Source organism: Prionailurus viverrinus, chromosome A1 (assembly GCF_022837055.1).
Source record: "Prionailurus viverrinus isolate Anna chromosome A1, UM_Priviv_1.0, whole genome shotgun sequence".
NCBI lineage: Eukaryota > Metazoa > Chordata > Mammalia > Carnivora > Felidae > Prionailurus > Prionailurus viverrinus.
This window is the reverse complement of record NC_062561.1, coordinates 16,859,386-16,879,165: the sequence shown is the minus strand read 5'-3', so window position 1 is coordinate 16,879,165 and position 19,780 is coordinate 16,859,386. Positions and strand designations below refer to the sequence as shown.

General features: G+C 37.4%; 1 long non-coding RNA gene across 1 annotated transcript; it reads right to left on the bottom strand.

Annotated features, from left to right (window-relative positions):
* Positions 1–680: 680 nt before the first annotated feature.
* LOC125162615 (uncharacterized) lies at positions 681–6,054 on the bottom strand. Its single transcript, XR_007151115.1, has 4 exons — positions 5,870–6,054; positions 2,860–3,005; positions 2,436–2,522; positions 681–886 (listed from the first exon to the last, which is right to left on the bottom strand). It is a non-coding gene; the product is annotated as an uncharacterized LOC125162615 (long non-coding RNA).
* Positions 6,055–19,780: the final 13,726 nt, after the last annotated feature.

Sequence of the window (19,780 nt, the reverse complement as noted above, 5' to 3'; positions counted from 1 at the left end):
GAGAGTGTGAGGTAGGGGTAGATAGAAAGAGAGAGGGAGAGAGAATCTCAGCACAGAGTCCAACATGAGGCTTGAGCTCACAAACCGTGAAATCATGATCTGAGCCAAAATCAATAGTCAGATGCTTAACCGACTAAGCCACCCAGGTGCCCCAGGATATCTTTAAATAGAACATGCCCAGAACTTTGGCTCTCTCTTTAAATTGATACAAATTTTGTGTTGTAACCTAGTTTCTGGTGAGCAGAACGCACCCTGAAAAATTCTAAGCAGCACCAAAGAAGTTCATTGGGTCAATAGGAATGATGAAAGGATCCCAATTCTCTCCCCAATAATACATTCTACATGTGAGGTTACTCAGATAAATATTTCCACAGGATAAGAGTGAGCAAAATAATGCTTTACATAAACACTCACCTTTACTGACAAAACTTTATATAGAACTGTCATGAATTTGGCTAGATAAAATCGATTTCTTTGTTGTAGGTGACAGGCAATCCAGAATCGAGAAGTGAAGCACATACCTGAGACTTGAGTCGTATGACCCAAAGCAAGGATGGTCTATTTTGAACAATGCCAGCTGCTGAGGAAGTCCAGATTTCCTCAGCTACATTGAGGCAGATTAGTCCAGAGGTAGAGAGAGAGTTTTCTGGTCTTCCCTCAAGAAGAATGAGATTCTAAAACATAGCTTATTTTTTTATGATTCTTTGGAGAAAGACCACCCAAATGGAGACAGAGCAGAAAAAAAAAAAAAAAAAAAAGAGATGTGCATGAACTTGTCTTTGCTGGAAAGAGCAGTTCTTTTCCCCTTACGACTCTGGATCCAGGGTTCTTTTTCCTTCCCAACTGGACACTAAAGCATCTCTCCTCCTTGTACAACATAGGCAAGCTGTGGAGAATGGAGAGGGGGATATGTTAGAATAATCATGTATACATTTCTTTGGCCCATATTTAGCCTTCCACCCAGGGCTTAGTGTGTGAGTATGATACACATTATACTGTTGATACACATATACGGTTGTGTACCCAATGTACAACACTCAGCAGTGTTTGAATTTTCCCAGGGTGCTCTGCTCAGTGAATAGCAAGCCAGTAGCTTTAGGAGGCTTACCTCCCCACATTTCTGAGTGTGTGTCCTATTAACTTTAACTTTCCTATGCCCTGAAGTAAGGATTGAGGGAAGGGGATTTAAGAACACTCACTATTATCCATTTCTCCCCTTTCTTGTTTTCTCCTCTTTCTCCTCCAACTATACCATAAGGGCTTTCTAATTCTCTGCTCTAATTATGAAACACGCTTGCTTCATAGCCTCCTTCTTCCCTGCTCTATAGACTTCCTATCTCCAGAATGATCCATTTTCTCCTTACTGTAAATCTCATGGCTTGGCTTAATAATAATAAGCCTACAAGATAGAAAAACATTTCATTAATGAAATATATATATATCTATATATATCACATGATTTTTTTAAATATGGTTTTGTTTTCTACCTTTTTTAAAAGGTAAAATTTTAAAGAGGGAAAAGAAACCTGTCTGGGCCTCAACTTTTTCATCTATAAAATGAAAGAATTAGAATTGATGATTTCTAAGTTATTTTCTAAATCAAAATTTCATAAATCAATTTCATCATCTGAGTGAAAAGAGAAAGTAAATTTAGTCTAGTGAATATACTAGAAAGGATGAACTTAGACCTAGTATTTTAAGCAAAACAAAGGTCATTGAAGTATTCATTGTTAAGTCATAAATATTTGTACGTAACTGTGAGAAATTAACAATCTGCCCTCAAGAGTTAAAGAGAGATTGATGGAGCACTTTATACAATTTTAATAGCAAATTTGGGGGAACAAAAAATCTGCTAAACTGTATCTCAGAGCCCTGCAGAATTTACTTACTATAAAAGTTTCCAATCTAATGCAGTTGCCTTTCTTAGAGCAGGAAATAAGAATCCTTACTTTTCCACTGTTTTACGGTATTGTTCTTTTCCCATCTGTACACCTATGGGACTATTCACAATGCTTGCACCCTCCCATTCTGTCTTCATAAATCAACTGAATTTCAGTGAAAAATCATCAAAGACTGCATTATCTTTCCCAATTGTTAAGCTATCTATGTTTCAAAGCACAAAGAAATGGACACGAGGGCAAAGTAACCAGAAACAAATAATGAAATAAATGAATAAAACTGAGCTTGGCTAATCTTTAACATAGGCTACACATCGGTGAACTAATGTTTTACTACAGCATAGGTGCCTTTTTCAGAAAAGCATAGTTTTAACTATCATCAGTTAAATTGAGATGCATTGACCCCTGTCGGAGAGGAAATACTTTTTTTAGTGAAGGACGTCAGGATAGATGCCACAGAATAAGAGGGTCCAGGGATAAGCAAAGAAAGAGCTTTTTAAGGGAAAGGCAGCAGGTATAAAAAGTCCCCTCACTTACTTTACAAGTTGCCATGAGAACGCTCATGGTATTGCTGACTGGGGCACCTCTGGGCCCTACCGGGGTCTTCAGAGCAGCTCTGCATTTCTGTTGAGTGAAAAGGGATTAGGCTGTATTTAAAGGATCCTAAATCACCTTGAAGTATTTACTCTGAATCTGGGCAGTCTCTTGTTCCATATGCTTTCAAACGAGAAGGTGAAGGAGCGGAGGGCAGCTTCTAAGAACATTGCTTTATTTTAAATATAAATGATCTTTTCCCCTTTTGGAAGCATGCTTTAAAAATACTAAGAGGAGTCTGATCCCCTGATCCTAAGTCTACCACATAGCTAATGCAGATCTGAGTTAAGCTCCAACCTCATCTAAGTGCAAACATTTATAAGAAAAGTTTGGGGTATTAAAAAAACACTGAAAAAAAAAAACCCACCTTGTGATCTGAAATGCTGGAAGGAGTCCAATATCCCTCTATGGCCATTATGACCCAATGTGCTCTCTGCTCTCCAGGGATAATTCCTGTTCTTGAAATGTGACTTCAAGCTGTTGAAAACTTCACCATATCAAACACGAAGAATTCTTAGAAATGAAGGTAGAAAATAATGAAAAAAAAATTTAAAAAGAGGACATTTACTTTTCCCCTTTCTCACTAGCTGATAGAATCCTATTAATTATCACAAATCAACACTCAGATGAGGTTTTCACCGTTCTTCACATAGATAGGATTAGCTACTTTATTTGTGCTCTATACTTGTAACTCAGTATTTATGACTCTATAATAGGATGTTCCTCAATGCATTGTAACTATTTGGATACATACCACTGTTTGTAAGCCTATCTGTGCATGTGCTCAATATTTATGACTATTGAAATGATTTGTGTCTGTAGGGTGTTTTCCACCAGATTGTGATTTGCTGAGCCACAAGCAAGAGGCGGTGGAGCATTATTCATTTTGGTATCTTCATGCACATGTTTAAACAGATGATTCTCTGACGGGATTTGCAATACCCTTTTCTCAATACTATTTTTAATACTATTTATTTGTTAAAAAAAAGTTATTGGTGTCCAGATTTTCAACAGAGTGAAGTCTGCTATTCAAGCATTCAAGATATCCAAAGTTATTCTAGAGTCAGACGTGTGGTTCTAGTAGTCTCGTTTACTGGTTTAGAAACAATGTGATCCTACCTAGACACTTTCCCCAAAATAAACACTATGCTGTAGCAAGAATGGCTTTCTCTGTGTCCCTAAACACAACATGTCTGAACTCAAGTTCTAATAACCAGGTGGAGTAGCCTCGCCATTTTAATTACATAGAGCTTAGTATTGAAAGAGCACACTTCGATTCTTTATCACAGTTGTTCACTTAGGATCATTTCTTCCCATAGATGATAAATTTCTGTAAGTCTTTGCTAATAACCTGTATTTCAATGTTAACTCCTTCAGACTAAATGGGACCAAAAAAAGTCATTAATTAAATAGCTCATTGTGTTGGGAACAAGATATATTTGACATCTGAATAAATTACAATTTCTCTTCTTGTTTTTTTGAAGTTTATTTATTTTGAGAGAGAGGAGAGAGCAAGCAGGGGAGGGCCAGAAAGAGAGGGAGGGAGGGAGAGAGGGAGAGAATCTCAAGCAGGCTCCACACTGTCAGCATGGAGCCCGACACAGAACTCGATCCCACAAACCAACTGTGAGATCATGACCTGAGCCAAAATCAAGAGTCAGACATGTAATTGACTGAGCCACCCAAACACCCCCAATTTTCCTTCTTAATAGATGTGTGCGTAACAATAAACAAGTTACTTAATATAAGATACAATCTCATTATCTGTAAAATGATGATAGTAATACCTACCTTGAGGAGCTGCAGGAAAATAAGATAATACACGTAACAACACTGCATTTAATATGTACTTAATAAATGCTAAATCTTACTATCATCACACACGTGTTATATTCAATCCCTCCTTTGATCTTCAAAGACATAAGAATTGCATGCATGTTTTTTGAAAGAGAAAACGGTAAATTCAAGACTCAGAAGAAGACATTTCTTCCAAAAGTAATTCTCTGCAAAATAAAAATTTAGAAAAAGTGTACTCTTTTTGAAATAAGAATTGAAATATATAAGAAGAGAATTAGTTGATATAAGAAGGCAATTAGAAAGTTAGGATAGTAAGGATACTATGAATTCAGTAGCAGAATTGAAATTAATATTGCGGGAAGCAAAAGTAGAAATGACACCAGTGATGATCAAATTACTGAATTAAACATTCAGCACAAAATAAGAACCAATTCCAAGTTAAAAACAAAGAAAATACAATCTTAAAACGTGTGCAAGAAGTTTATGAGAATACAAATTTTATTCATTTACATTTTTGAAAAAATTGTACAAAGTGGAAAGAAATTTCAGAACCTAGAGAAGAGATTCTTTCCCTTACTAGAAAGGAAGATCCTAAAATTGACGAAGAAGAATAAGCCAATGTGAACAGTAAAGACAAAAACATTAGGAAATTATTTTGGACAGTGTTTTGTGAATGCACTTATGAGATAAATAAGAAAAAGTGATCATCATGACAGGAAAATAATCTTCAGACAAAACTGTGAAGGCAGTTTCCAAAAAAAGAAACTTAATAAATAGATATTTATAAAATATCCATTTGTAAAAATATTTGTAAAAATAGTAACATTTGCTATTTAATTTATCTTTAAATTTTTTTCCAAATTAACGCATATTAAGAATGATAACACCTAGTGTTGGCGAGAGGTACAATAGCCATTCTGGTACATATTTGGTGGGAGGGAAAATTAAAATATTTTCAGAGTACTACTTGGAAAGTTATCAGAAGATCCTAAAAAGTAGCTTCCCTTTAACTAAGGAGTTTTTTTTTTTTCCCAGTCTTATTGTAAGGATAAAATTGTGCAAAAATATAGCATGAAGGTAATCGTCACAGGATGATTGACAGTAATGGAAAATCGGGAACAAATGGTTAACAAATAGAGCTTAGCTTCTTTAACCATCATAATGATGAAAAGAAGCAAGCACTATGTAGTGTTTACTATATGGCACCTTTCAAGGTTTTATACATGCATTATTACATTTCATCCTTGTGATGTAACCACACATTGTGTTATAATTTTATCTTGTCTGCCATTTTGCAGATAAGGTTTTACAAAAAACTACACAGGACACACTGTCAGCAGAGGGTAACGAGACAATTCAGGCATTCTGACATCAGAACTTAGGTCCTTTCTATTTTATGCATGGTCTTTCCTGTATTGGAATATTTTGCAGGCTTTAAGCCTTCAGACTGTATTTAATTATTGATACGGAAACTTGATTATAAAATACTGTGTGTTTATCTTCATAACTCTATGTAAAGCTATGTTGTATTAGTCCATTTGGGCTGCCGTAACAAAAGCACCACAGTCTGGGTGACTTACGAACAACAAAAGTTAGTTTCTCACGGCTCTGGAGGCTGGGAAGCCCACCGTCAAGGTGACCCAGATGCTGCAGATCCGGTGCCTGGTGAGGGCCGGCTTCCTTCTGAGGGTCTTGTCGCTGTGTCCTCGCGCGGTACAAGGGCTGAGGGACCCTCTGAGGTCGCTTTTTATAAAGGCGCTGATCCCGTTCAAGGAGGTTCTGCTTTTGTGAACCAATCACCTCCCGACACTGCCACCTCCTACTATTATGACACAGAGGATGAGGTAGCAGCGTGTGACTTCGGGGAAGCGACAAAGTCCAGTCCGTAGCCTATGCCTGTATCTGTGTATTTGTAATCCTACACGCAGACATACACATATTTGCATCTAGGAAGAAATGAAGAAACTCTAACCCGAAATATTAGCAAGAATGTCCCTGCGTGGTGGGATTCGTGATGATTTCTAATATTTTTTTTCTGCCTATTTTCATTACCAGTTTTTGCCTAATGAGCATTTATTCTTATGTAATGAAGTCGTTAAAATAGACACTTATGTTCAAATAGAAAATTTTGTACCATATAAAAATGCTTTTTATTGGATGATATAAAAATATTTTTTTAATGTTTATTTTTGAGAGAAAGAGAGAGTGCAAGCGAGGGAGGGGCAGAGAGATGAAGACAGAATCAGAAGCAGGCTCCAGGCTCCATCAGAACTGTCAGCACAGAGCCGGAGGTGGGGCCCGAACTCTGGAACTGCAAGATCATGACCTGAGCCAAAGTCAGACGCTCAAGGGACTGAGCCACCCAGGTGCCCCGAATGACATAAAAATATTAACAGTGGTAGAACTCTGGTTAATGTCATCTCATGTTTATCTTTTAGTTCAATATTTTTATATCTTATGATGCAATGAGAAAAAGCCTTTAAAATTAGCACACAGTATTCAAAATGTAGTATTTATTCAGCATCGTTAAAAATACATACTTAGGCATAGAATCAAAGGCAAGATGGCAAAATGTTGATGGAACTGTGTTATAAACCATGTATAATTTTCTTTAAAAAAACTTTTAATGTTTATTTTTGAGAGAGAGAGAGAGAGAGTGAGAAAGGGAGAGGCAGGAAAGAGGGAGACACAGAATCCAAAGCAGGCTGCAGGCTCTGAGGTGTCAGCACAGAGTCCAACTTGGGGCTCGAACTCACAAACCGAGAGATCATGACCTGAGCTGAAATTGGATGCTTGACCGACTGAGCCACCCAGGCTCCCCAACCACGTATAATTTTCTCTTCTTCATATGTGTTTGCAAAACATTCTAAGAATGTTTACACAGTATTATGTTTAAATATTTAGGCAATGAATTAATATTGATCTGAGTATTATTCAGTATCATCTTGTTTATCCTAAGATATGATAAGTGTTAATACAAACTTTTGGGAGAATTATTTATATGATTTAAATAATTTTATTTACATTCCTCGCCAGCCCCTATGTTATCTGTAGTTATATCAATAAGAGTGTTTTTGGCTTCAAGTATTATGTTTCAAGTTTCCAACAGCTGGGTGTACCTAATGCTCTTAACATTTACTAAAAATCACAAAATTCACCTTTCAATGAAGAATTTCTTAGTATAAGTTGTTGGAGACTTCTGGCATAGCTCTTCTAAAATGCAAGTCTTCAAAGAGCACTGCAGCGATGATCTCATTAATTTCTCCCAGAGTCCTGAGAGGTAAATGACAAGTCTGACCTATGAGATGGATTAGTGAGCATTTTCATTAAGTCCCTGGCAGACACTGAGGAGGTGACCAGCACTTAGCCAGATGGAATTAAAAATTAAAAGACACTTTAGAGAAATAACTAGAATGCTACAGGATGGAATTTTAGAGAGACTAATTCTGTGCAGTAACGAGAATAAATGTGCACTGGAAATAGGAAACAAAGAACAAATTGAGAATTAGAAATTATAAGTAAAAGACAAAAAAGGAAAACATATACATACTTTATATATTTTCTTAATTAGAAGGATGTCAGATTTCCATACAGCAGAAATTTAGCTCCCGCAGTATATTTAGTGGTTGTCACATTCTCCCTGCAGCACGTTTTCTAGTTTGTCTCCAACCTGAGAGAAACTAGGAAAAGTTCAAACACAGACCAAGAGAAGTTCTTATATAAGAAAGAGATTGAAAACACAGGATATTTTAGAGGAGATTAAAACGCTTTGTGCTGATTTTGAATGGCAGAGAAAGGGCAATATTTGTCATAAATTTTGAGTACGAGAAAGGTTATAAAAAATGGAGACTTTATGATCTTATCTTCTCCAAAGGTCAAATAAATGTAAATAACTTCAAAGGGCATCCATAGTTATTTAAGAAAGAGAGAAAGAAAGAAGAGCTTTTAAACATTACTGAGTGAATGATGCTGGAAAAGCTCAGAAGACCTGAGGGTGGGGCTTTTTGTATTTTTTTTTTTTAAATTGTAGTAAAATAGAAACATAAAGTTTACCATTTTAGCCATTTTTAAGTTTATGAATATGCGGCATTGGTTATATTCACCGTGTTGTATAATCATCGCTACTCTATCCAAACATTTTCATTACCCCAAATGGAAAGTCTGTACTCATTAAGCAGTAATTCTCCACCCTCCCTCCCCTGGACCCCTCCTGACCTCTAGTCTTTGTTCTGTCTCTATGAATCTGCCTATTCTAGGTATCATGTATAAGTGGAGTCATACATTATTCATACTTTTATGTCTGGCTTATTTCACTTAACACAATGTCTTTAAGGCTCTTTCGTGTGATAACATGTGCTACTTTTTTGGGGGGCGCCTGGGTGGCTCAGTTGGTTGAGCATCGACTCTTGATTTCAGCTCAGGTCATGATCCCAGGGTGATGGGATCGAGCCCCGTGTCGAATCGCTGCTTGGGATTCTCTCTGTCCCGTTATCTCTGCAGCTCCTCCACAAGTTCTCTCTATCTGTCTCTCAAAATAAATAACTAAATTTTTTCTTTAAAAAAGAGAACGTATTCCTTATTTTTATGGTGGAATAATATTCCATTGTCTGTATATATTACATTTAGTTTATCCATTCATCTGAGGGACTGGGGTTGTTTCCACTTCTGGGCTACTGTCAATAACGCTGCTATGAACGTGAACATGCAAGTATCTGTTTGAGTCCCTGTTTTCAATTCCTTTAGGTACATACCTAGCAGCGGAATTTCTGGATCTTATGATAATTCTGTGTATCTTGTTGAAGAATTGCCAACCTGTTTTTCACAGTGGGTGCCCCATTTTATATTCCCGCCTCCCCCAGCAATGATGTGGGTTCCAATCTCCACAAATTCTCACATTTGTTATCTTCCAGATTTTTGCTAATCACCATCCTGATGGGTGTGGGCGTGGAGATGGGACTAGGTCAGACTCCAATGTCATCAACTCTGCTGTTCTCACCGGGGTTCAGCAATTTTGCTCGAATGAATGCTTTTGAGATTGTTGCAAGTCATTGGTCAATGTTCAGAGTTCCCAAGAGTTGATTTCGACAATCTTTTTTGTCAGTTTTTTTGTTACTTTTAAGGGCGTATTTGCGGAAGTTCCCAATCTGCCTTTTCTGAAAGTAAATAATGTGTTTTAGACAGCTGTTCAGGCCGGTTAAGGCTCAGGAAACTATTAAACACATATTCCCATGGCTTGGAGAAGAAAGAATCACACGCACTCTGTTTCAGGTAGGATGTAAGGTTGCAGAATTAGTTTTGCTCGAGATTGTTTCTCTTTACCAGTTTAGCATATTTTAAAGTACAGTATTAGAACCACTCGCTCTTTTCTAGTAACTAAAGAAAAGGAACGCTGTCGGCATTTCCCATGAAATCCACTTGAGATCCTAGGAAACAGAGCTCCTTGAATATGTGAAAGGCAGCTTTTGTAGTGGCCAGGAACGTGGATTCTAAACTTTTACCGTTTAGATTCAAATCCTGGCTCTGTCACATTCTAGCTATGTGACCTCAGCCCACGTATTTAACTTCTCTCTGTGCAGTTTTTTCATATGTAAAACTGTGATAATAATTGCATTTACTTTATGGTGTTTGTAGGAGGATTAAATGGGTGAATATTCTGCGTGTGCCTAGAACATGGCCCTGCGCATATGAAAACTGCATAAGCAAGGCCAGTCAGTTAAGCATCCGACTTCGGCTAGGGTTATGATCTCACCGTGCATCGGTTCAAGTCCCATGTCAGGCTCTGTGCTTGACAGCTCAGAGCCTGGAGCCTGCCTCTGATTCGGTCTCCCTCTCTCTGCCCCTCCCCCCATCATGCTCTGTCTCTCTCTCAAAAATAAAGAAACATTAAAACATTTAAAAAAAAACTGCATAAGCATCTTTTATCTAAAACTTAAAATGAAATAATGTTATGCAGGATCCACAACTATATACACATGGATCTCCATCTCATGTTTCAGAATCGGGCAAAAATCCCTGGCCTGTTTCTCAGTCTTTTAATGCCAATGATAGTGAAGATATGACTTCACCTTCTGCCGTCTATCCCACCTCATTAAATGGCTTAAAATACCTTAGGAGGAGAATCATTTCCCTCTTCACTACAGGACAGAAAGAAGAGATTGCTGTCCCTGTTTCATTTGCCATGACTCTGGAGTCTGAGTTTCTTTTTCTGTGCTTGAGGTAGAACTTTAAAAAAACTATCAAGCAAACTTTACATAAGCGGGTATCTTGCTGTATTCTTCACTGCCATACCAGCACCTAGAAAAGTACATGAAAGATCTGTTTTTGTCAATGAAAATGTATTTCCAATTAATGAATAAATTAATGATTCATTAAATCAACTGAAATAGCTCCATTTGGCAGTTCAGTAGTAAGAGACCTAACATTGCCTGATTTCAACCGTGTTTGACTTCTCAGGTCCACAGAGAAATGAAAAATTATACAATTAAGTTTATAATAAGCAACAGAGAAAATCCCAAAGTTATTGTAGACAGGATAAAAATCAGGTATTCACAATTTTGATCACAAAATTTTCAAATTTCAATTTAACAAAGTATAATTCTTCTAGACTCCTCCTTATAGTCAAACTTAAAGCATAAAAATTTAGTGAAGTGTAAAAACATCTTTGAATAATTTCCACTATGTTTATTTCCTTCCCTTTTAATTATAAGAATTTTGCAGATGTTAGGACAGATGGGTCTTAGCTTTTTAAAAATGTATCTTAGGAAAGTGTATAATTGGTTTGTATGCAGTATTTTCTCTCAATTACTCTTTTCAGTTACAGAGCAAAAGCTGGGGATACATTTTTAGTCTGCCTGTGTCATGTATGCTGAGTTTTAGAAGAAAGCTTTATTTTCTTATTATAGACAACTGCCTCATTTTCTCTATGATATTTAAGGAATAGATCAATTTGTCAAAAATATATTAGTATAGAATAGAATTTTTCTTGGGCAAGTTTATATTACCTAGTATTATTTTGAGAACAAAAATAAGTTCTAAACTATTTTAAACACGCTAGAAACTTTGCATTTATAATCTATTCTGTAAAAATACCAAAAGTGACATTTCCCATAGAAGTTTTTTTTTTTTGAAATACATTCAAAGTTACAGTAGTGATTAATTTTTTGATGCTTGGTGTGAATTTTTAAAGAAAAATTTTAAATACAATTAGTAAAAAATCCCAAACAACTTTTTATTTTGTGACCAAGATCTGTGGACCTTAAGGAATCCTTGACACTGTTGTTAGGTTTTTGAATGTCTCAGTATTTTCAAAGTATCTCTATTTTTGTCCTTATTATTTCTTTTCATTTCTTTCTTTTTTTCTATTTAGAATTGAAAGTAAACAATGAGTACCAGTTTGGTAGGTGACCATACAATGACTTTTGCTTTGATTACTCTTTTTTTATGGAGACTAGAGAGAAACCTACATTTAAAGATATAATTAAACGAAGAAGGAAAGGTAATATTGATTTACATCAGTTCTGCATCAGCGTATACCATTGAAAAACATGGGTTATAATGCCTTTGTCTTCCATTATAATGTAGATATTTTTCCTTTGCGATCTGTGCTTTTAAAATTTGAGACAAGAGAAACTTCCCTAACCTACTGTCATGGAGATCATCTCATAATGTTTGTCCTAAAGGTATTAAAGTTTTGCTTTTGTTTGTTTGTTTGTTTAATTTTGAGAGAGAGAGAGAGACAGAGCGTGAGCAGGGGAGGGGCAGAGAGAGAGGGAGACACAGAATCCGAAGCAGGCTCCAGGCTCTGAGCTGTCAGCTCAGAGCCCAATGCGGGGCTCGAACTCACAAACCGCGAAATCATGACCTGAGTCAAAGTTGGACACTTAACAGACTGGGTCACCCAGGCGCCCCTAAACTTTTGCTTTTAAACCTAAAAGATTTACCTATTAGAAGAATTTTTTGTTAATAAGGGAATCCAAGAGATCTATATCTATATCAATAACAAACTGGCAACCTCATATCTAGCAAACCTGTATCCGAAAATCTGTTACAAGTTCTAAGGACTTTTTTCCCAAGTCTGTTGGATTTTCTTTGTAGGGAGTCACACTCTCTTGAGATAAGAACTGTTTATTCTTTCCCCCCCAAAATTTTAAACTTTTTATCCCTTCTTATTTCATTTCTATCAGCCAAGGTTTTCAGAATAAGTTTAAAGTGATCCTGTCATAATGATTACACTTAATTTTTTTTTGTAGGTTTTCCATATGTATCAGGCAAGGAGTTTCATGTTACTAATTTGTTTGGAGTCATTTTTGAAGTCATAAAAGAGTGATAGCTATTATCACTGATATCAATTATCAAATGATTTATATGCATCTCTTTACAAGATTATATATTCTTATTCCCTGCAATCTTATTATGTGTTCAATTATGTTAATTGTGTAATTAAAATGTTTACAAATTTTTTGATGACTGTGGCCAAGTGAGAAAATTGGCAAATCATATTCCCCGAGAATAGGCATAAATTATCATTTCAGCACCCTGGAAACTGACCAAAAGTATACACCGTTCTAAAAAGCGTTTACCCATGAAAAATGGCTGATGTTCAGGAAAAGACAGTCAGAATCTGAGGTGTCTTATCCTGAGGCTTGTCTCATTCCCCCAGTTTAGTCTACATAGAATGCATGCCAGAATGAGACAGGCCATAAGACATAATAGTTTCACTGCCATTGCTGAAGGAAGGCCACTTATTTTTGTGTATTAGTGATGAAAGACCAGAAACACAGTTGGTTGAAGTGATGATTTCAGATGTAGGTGAGCAGGGAGGGCCAACATCATATTGATCCTGAGTTGTGGTTAGGGAAAGGAGTTCCTGGCAGGTTTTGCATGCAGGTGCCCAGGATACCAGCACAAACCAGCCAAGTAAAACCTAAGGAAGACTTGAAAATGGTTTGAATTTTTAATGATCTCTTCTACCAACATATAGGTCTGTCAACAGAAGAAGGACATCTTACTGGTTTGAATTGGTTGAGCATAATCTCTGGCCAGTTGTTAGATGGCAAGTAAGTCACACAGATACTAACAACAGTGGCTCCTAAGAATCAAGGCCAAAAATTAAAAACAAGACTGTATGTTTTAGAGATTTTAACTTATTGTTCTAAAGTAATCTCTCCATCCAATGTGGGGCTTGAACTTACAACCCAGAGATCAAGAGTTGCATGCTATACTGACTGAGCTATCCAGGCACTCCTAAAGCAGCTTTTTTGTTTTTTTAAGAAACAACTTGAAAAGATATAATATTAGTGGCTGCACATCACAGTAGAGACATATTTCACAGATTTAGCACAGGCATGGAAACCAAAGAAACACACAAATCAAAGGAAACATGTAAATCAAGAAGCGAAAACAAAAGAAGAAAACAAAACTCAGGAAGAACATCAAAGAGCCTTTGGGAAAAAAAAGATAAGCTACTAGAATTGCAACATTGTCAAAAATGTCCAGTTTTCAACAATAAGTTAAAAAAAATTAAAAGAAACAGGAGAGTGCAACCAATATTAAGGGAAAAAATCAACACAAGCTATATTTTCATATCCTCAGGTGTTGGATTTCGCAGACAAAAAGATTTCAAACACTCATTTTAGATATGTCCAAAGAATTAAAGAAATCACGTATAAAGAATTAAAGGAACACAAAGTCACAGTAAATGAATAGAGATTCTCAAGGAGGAGATTACCAGGATACAAAACAGGAAATGGAAATTATGGATTTGCAAATTACAATAATCAAAATGAAAAATTTACTAGAGGGGCTCAATGGTACATTTGGTTTGGAAGAAGAGAGGAGAAGTGAAATCATCCAATCTGCAGATCTCAAAGAAAGATATTGAAAAATGACAGAACTTCATAGATCTGTAGGGTAATATTAAGCTTGCCAACATGGATGTAATGGGAGATCCCAAAAGAGAGGAGAAAGTGAAAAAATACTTGAAGAATAATGGATTAAGACTTTCCAAAGTTGATAAAAACATAAGTCTATGGTTCCATGGAACTCAATAAATCCGGAGTTGATTGAGCACAGACATGTACCTCTAGACTTATCACAACCACACCGCTGAAATCCAAGAACCAGGTGAAAATCTTGAAGGCAATAAAAGAAGAAATAAATGATTCATTTACAGATAGGACCTCATCTATATGATTAATGCCTAACTTATCATCAGAAACAATAGAGACGAAAAGACAGGAGGGTAACATGTTCAAAGTGCTGAAGGAAAAAGTAATCTAGAACAATGGCCCTATTTGACGTCCATGTACCACTCCTTGAAACCTCGTATGTTACACTGCATTGAAAACCAGAACCAAGGTTGCAGATGGAGTTGAGTTTGCCAATCAGTTGATCTTAAATAAGGATATCCTAGATATAATCCAGTGAGTTTACATAATCGCAAAGTCCTTAAAAGTGGAAGGCGGAGGGGCACCTGGGTGGCTCAGAAGGTTGAGTGCCCGACTTCAGCCAATGTCATGATCTCCCGGTTAGTGAGTTCAAGCCCCACATCAGGCTCGCTGCTGTCGGAGCAGAGCACGTTTCAGATTCTCTGTCACCCTCTCTCCGTGCCCCTCCCCCACTCACGTTCTCTCAAAAAGTAAAACAAAACATTTTTTTTTAAAGGTGGAAGAGGGAGACAGAAGAGGAAGTCAGAATAAGGTGATATGAAAAGAAGTCAACCTGCCACTTCTGACTTGGAAGATGATGGAAGAGGACCGTGAACCAACAGCAGGCTCCGAAGGCTGAAAGAGGCAAACAGATTTTCCTCTAGAACCTAGAGAAAGAACTCAGCCCAGCAACTTCACTTCTGTGTATGTTTACCCGGAGAAATTAAAATATATATCCATATAACAATCTGTGTATTCATATTCTTAGTGGCTGTATTCATGGTGGCCAGGAGTTGGGAATGACCTAGGTCGGTGTCTACGGGCCAGATTGATGGACAGTGTGTGGTGTCTCTTTGCAGGAGAATGATGTCTGGTATTGGGGGAAGGAGGAGAAACCGCTGCTGTATGTATGTGACATAGATGAACCTCACAAGCTTTGCATTGGGTGAAGGAGGTCAGAGACAGGAAAACAATTTTTGCGTGATTCTATTTTTTATGAATAGTCCAGAGGAATAAATTCTGTGAAGACAGAAAGCAGGTTAGTGTTTGCCTGGAGTTGGGGGTGGAGGGGGTGAGATAATTCATGGACCTAAGAGATCTTACTGGGATGATGAAAATGTTCTAAAATTATTTTCTGGTAATAGATACACAACTTGATGCACTTATTTTAAAAAATTTGAATCGTGTACTTGAAATCATTGAATTATACGATACATAAAATATGCCTCCATGAATTGTTTTTTCAATGAAAGCAAATGAAGATGTTCCCAGAAAAACAGATCCCGAGGAGATCTGTTGCCAGGGACATACCTTACGAGATACACTAAAGGAAAGTCTTCGAGCTAAAAAGAAACAATTTCAGTCGGCGACTAAAACACACAGGGAGAAATGAAGAACACCTGAAATTGTCAACTTGGGGGTAAACATAAAAGACTGAACAGACATATTTTTCATTTCTTTTTTTAGCTACTTTAAAGACACATAAGATTGCTTAAGACAATAATTACGGCACTACTACAGATTTTTGTACTTGCAAATAGATGTATATGACCATCATGGCATGAGAGAGAGAGAGAGAGAGAGAGAGAAGGGAATGAGGCTGTTTTGAGGCAAAGTTTGTATTTGTTGGCAGCATTAGTATTATTCTGAAATAGATTATGATCCATTAAAATGCATATTGTAATCTTTGGAGCAACCACTGAGAAAAGAACTTAAAACCCTATAGTTAATAAGTGAGCAAAAAAAGGAGAAGAAGAATTAAAATCAACAGTGTAAAATATGCACTTAACCCAAAAGTAAACAATTGAAGGAGGAATAAAGGAAGAAAAAGACAGGAGAATCAGTATGCCCCTGGACACGTTCACATAAAACAAAACATTCCAATACCGTGTCAGCCAAGCACAGGCATCTTCAGGTCTAGCTTAGTTTCCTAAAAGCTTGGATTGGGATCCTAACTGCATCCCTTTCTAGCTGTGTCGCCTGAGGCAAACTACTTAACTTCCCAATGTTCCATTTGTTAAATGAGGATCATAATATTTACTTTATGGAGCCAATGGGATGATTAAATATAATTAAAATTTAAAAAGAATGTAAAGTGTTAACACTGCCTCACATTTTAGATTCTTATTAAATAGAAGCTTCAATGATAATGTTAATTGTGATGATGAATGTTAATGCTGCTGTTGCTGCTGCCTCTGGTTATTTTGTGGTTATTATCTTGTTATTTTAGACTCCGATTCCTGATTTCCTATTCCCAAAGGCATCATCTCAACCCAAAGGAAGGAAATAAATTCAGTCTGTTCTCTTTGATTCCGCGTTGGTATGAATACGATCCATAGTTCTTCACACCCTCTGAATATTTCTCACCTTCCCACGACAGTTTAGAGCATGCGAAATTAATATTTTGTATGATGCTTTGGGTGGGTGCTCTGTAAGCAATAATATGTATATATGTATTCTATGTATATATAAAGGATTGTGGCAACTAACTAAATAACAAAGTAAATAAATGTGATTAAGAGCTTAATGAACGCCCATTCGAAATAAGCAGTAAAAAATGCATATACATGCAAGGATTTGTGTTGACAGATTCATCGAGCTGAATTGCTAATTGGGGGGAAAATTCATCTAAACACCATTTAATGACTATCCTTGTTATCTAAATTTCCACTGAAAGGCCTGGAATGAAGTTTGTTAATGACAAAACCTGGCAGCTGAATTGTCTGGGCAACGAAAGAGAAATGGTATAGGTCACAGAAAGAGGTCGTTTCACAGTGATGGAACTGGAGACTTGATAATTTCTCACTCTGATCTGCAGATGTCAGATAGGTCTTCTGGGTCCTGGAAGTCTCTGGCAAGCTCAATTCGTAGAGGATGCTTCTCATAGACGCATGTACTCACAAACAACAAGCCATGCTATGCAAAGATTCGAGTATCTTCTAAGTGCAGCAGGGCCTCTTCTAGATATGCTGGTGATTGGCTGGATGAACATTATTGTTAATTAAATAGTCCTTTCTTTGATCCTTAGTTTGGTAAAAAAAAAATCACTCTTTAAAATAATTGTGACATTATCTTTCTTGTAATAATATGCCACAACCCTTTCATCGACCAGTTAGTTCAATTGTAAGGCACTGCCATAAATTTGCCCTCATTAAAGTCCTTCCTAGAGACATTCAGATATGTTGTTCCCAAATGTGGCTGATATCCAGGATCTTCTGTGGAGCTTTTGAAAATACCAAAGCCTGGGCACAACTCCAGACACTGAATCAATCTCCCAGAGAGGCTCCTAGAGAGGTAGTTTGATTGTGATAATCAATAGAAATTGTCAAAATGAGCCATAATGAAAAACTCCCCAAGCCCATGTAATTTTGACTGTTTTGCTTCATTGACACTTGGAGGAAAATTCCATTGCCTAAGATTATCTTGTTTCTTATCTGAGCCTCAACAGTATGCACTTTTGGAATAATTTATGGGGAAAAAAAGGAGAACAACCTTCAAAAGAATAAATTTGGGCTTTGCATTTGTACAAGCAGTATTTCAGAAATGTTAACCCTGTAATGATTATTGAAGCCCCAATGCCAGTATTGTCTCAGACCAATGTCCAGTCTATGCACAGGGTCAAACTTACACTTTCAATTACTTGCTCGAACAAGAATTTTCCAACTTTTTTCTTCAGACAGCTACCAACTGCATAAATGTCTCGAGGCACAGCTGATATAGTAGGACATAGACAGAGCTCCAGCTCACAATTTAAGGTAGAGTCAATCTACTCTGACCACATTTTATTTTGGGGAATTCTTTTAAAGAGGTATTTAAAAACAATGTTCCATAGCCACAGTGATGTTTTAAAAATGAAATTGTTGCATTGCCTTTCTAATATCATAACTTTCTAATATCATAACCCTTAGAAAGTCCAAGAGACTTGTGATCCATAAGCATATGGTGTCTGTACCCTATCTTTCCTTCAGAACCATAACGGTGGTTAATAAACCATTGTCTCTTGATTCCAAATCACTATTCTGTGTTCTGCTTTATTCTATTATGATGAGGATGGGACTCTGTAAACTACATTTCTCTTTTGCAGGCTGAACTTGTGGTTGAGCAGAATGGTCATCTGAAAACACCATTATGACATAGGTTGGGAAACAGAAGAAATGGTGTTCTGTCAGTTTATAAGCCTCCTAGAGCAGTAGGTTTCAAATTATTTTCTGAAGACGTCTTTACTTTTTATTTCTTTTTAAAAAAATTTTTTTTTCCTAACGTTTATTTATTTTTGGGACAGAGAGAGACAGAGCATGAACGGGGGAGGGGCAGAGAGAGAGGGAGACACAGAATCGGAAACAGGCTCCAGGCTCTGAGCCATCAGCCCAGAGCCTGACGTGGGGCTCGAACTCACGGACCGCGAGATCGTGACCTGAGCTGAAGTTGGACGCTTAACCGACTGCGCCACCCAGGCGCCCCTTTACTTTTTATTTCTTAAGCTTATTTATTTTGAGAGAGAGGGGTGGAGAGAGAGAGAGAGGGAGAGAGAGAAAGAGCACAAGTGGGGGAGGGGCAGAGAGAGAGAGGGAGAGAGAGAATCCCAAGCAGGCTCTGTGCTGTTGGCACAGAGTCTCATGCGGGGCTCAAACTCACGAACCATGAGATCATGACCTGAGCTGAAATCAACCTAGCCACCCAAGTGCCCCATGAGGTCTATATTTTTACACAGGTACCTCAGTAGCTACAACCATGGTAAGGAGTGTGCCCAATAGGTGGGAACTTGAGTTCACAGGGCAGATTTGTTTTTACCTTAAAAATGACCAATTTATTTCTCCCATAGCCAGGATACACGGGTCTGGAAATCAAGAAAGGGAAGGTGGACAGTTTCCTGTCATTCATCTATCTAATAATCCATTCATGGAATTGCTGGGTTTTGTTTACAACTTTGAGCTCTGCTGGTTTGGAGGTTCTCACCACCAAGGGGGACGGGGATGTTTCTGCCAAGGGAGCCAACAATGGCTCCACTGAATTAGAAGCTGAGACAGCCTCCCGGCTTTGCATGCAAAGAAAGAGGGAAATTACTTTCCTGGATGGGGTGATTGATTCAAATCACCAAAGATAAACTGGGCTGCTGTGAAACGATGTGGAGTAGAGGGCACAGGTATTCTCTGGGGTGGAGCCTTTCTTTGTTGCCTTCAAGACATTTGGCAACCATAAAAGGCAGGCTCACTGTGGAGTCAGACCATGGAGAAATGCAAGTTTGAGTCACTCTGTAAGATAAGGAATCTCAGGAAAAGCTGAGGTCCTCAATGAGATAGATCAAACATGGAATAAGCCGATAGTGCCTATGGAAGGGGCTTGCCC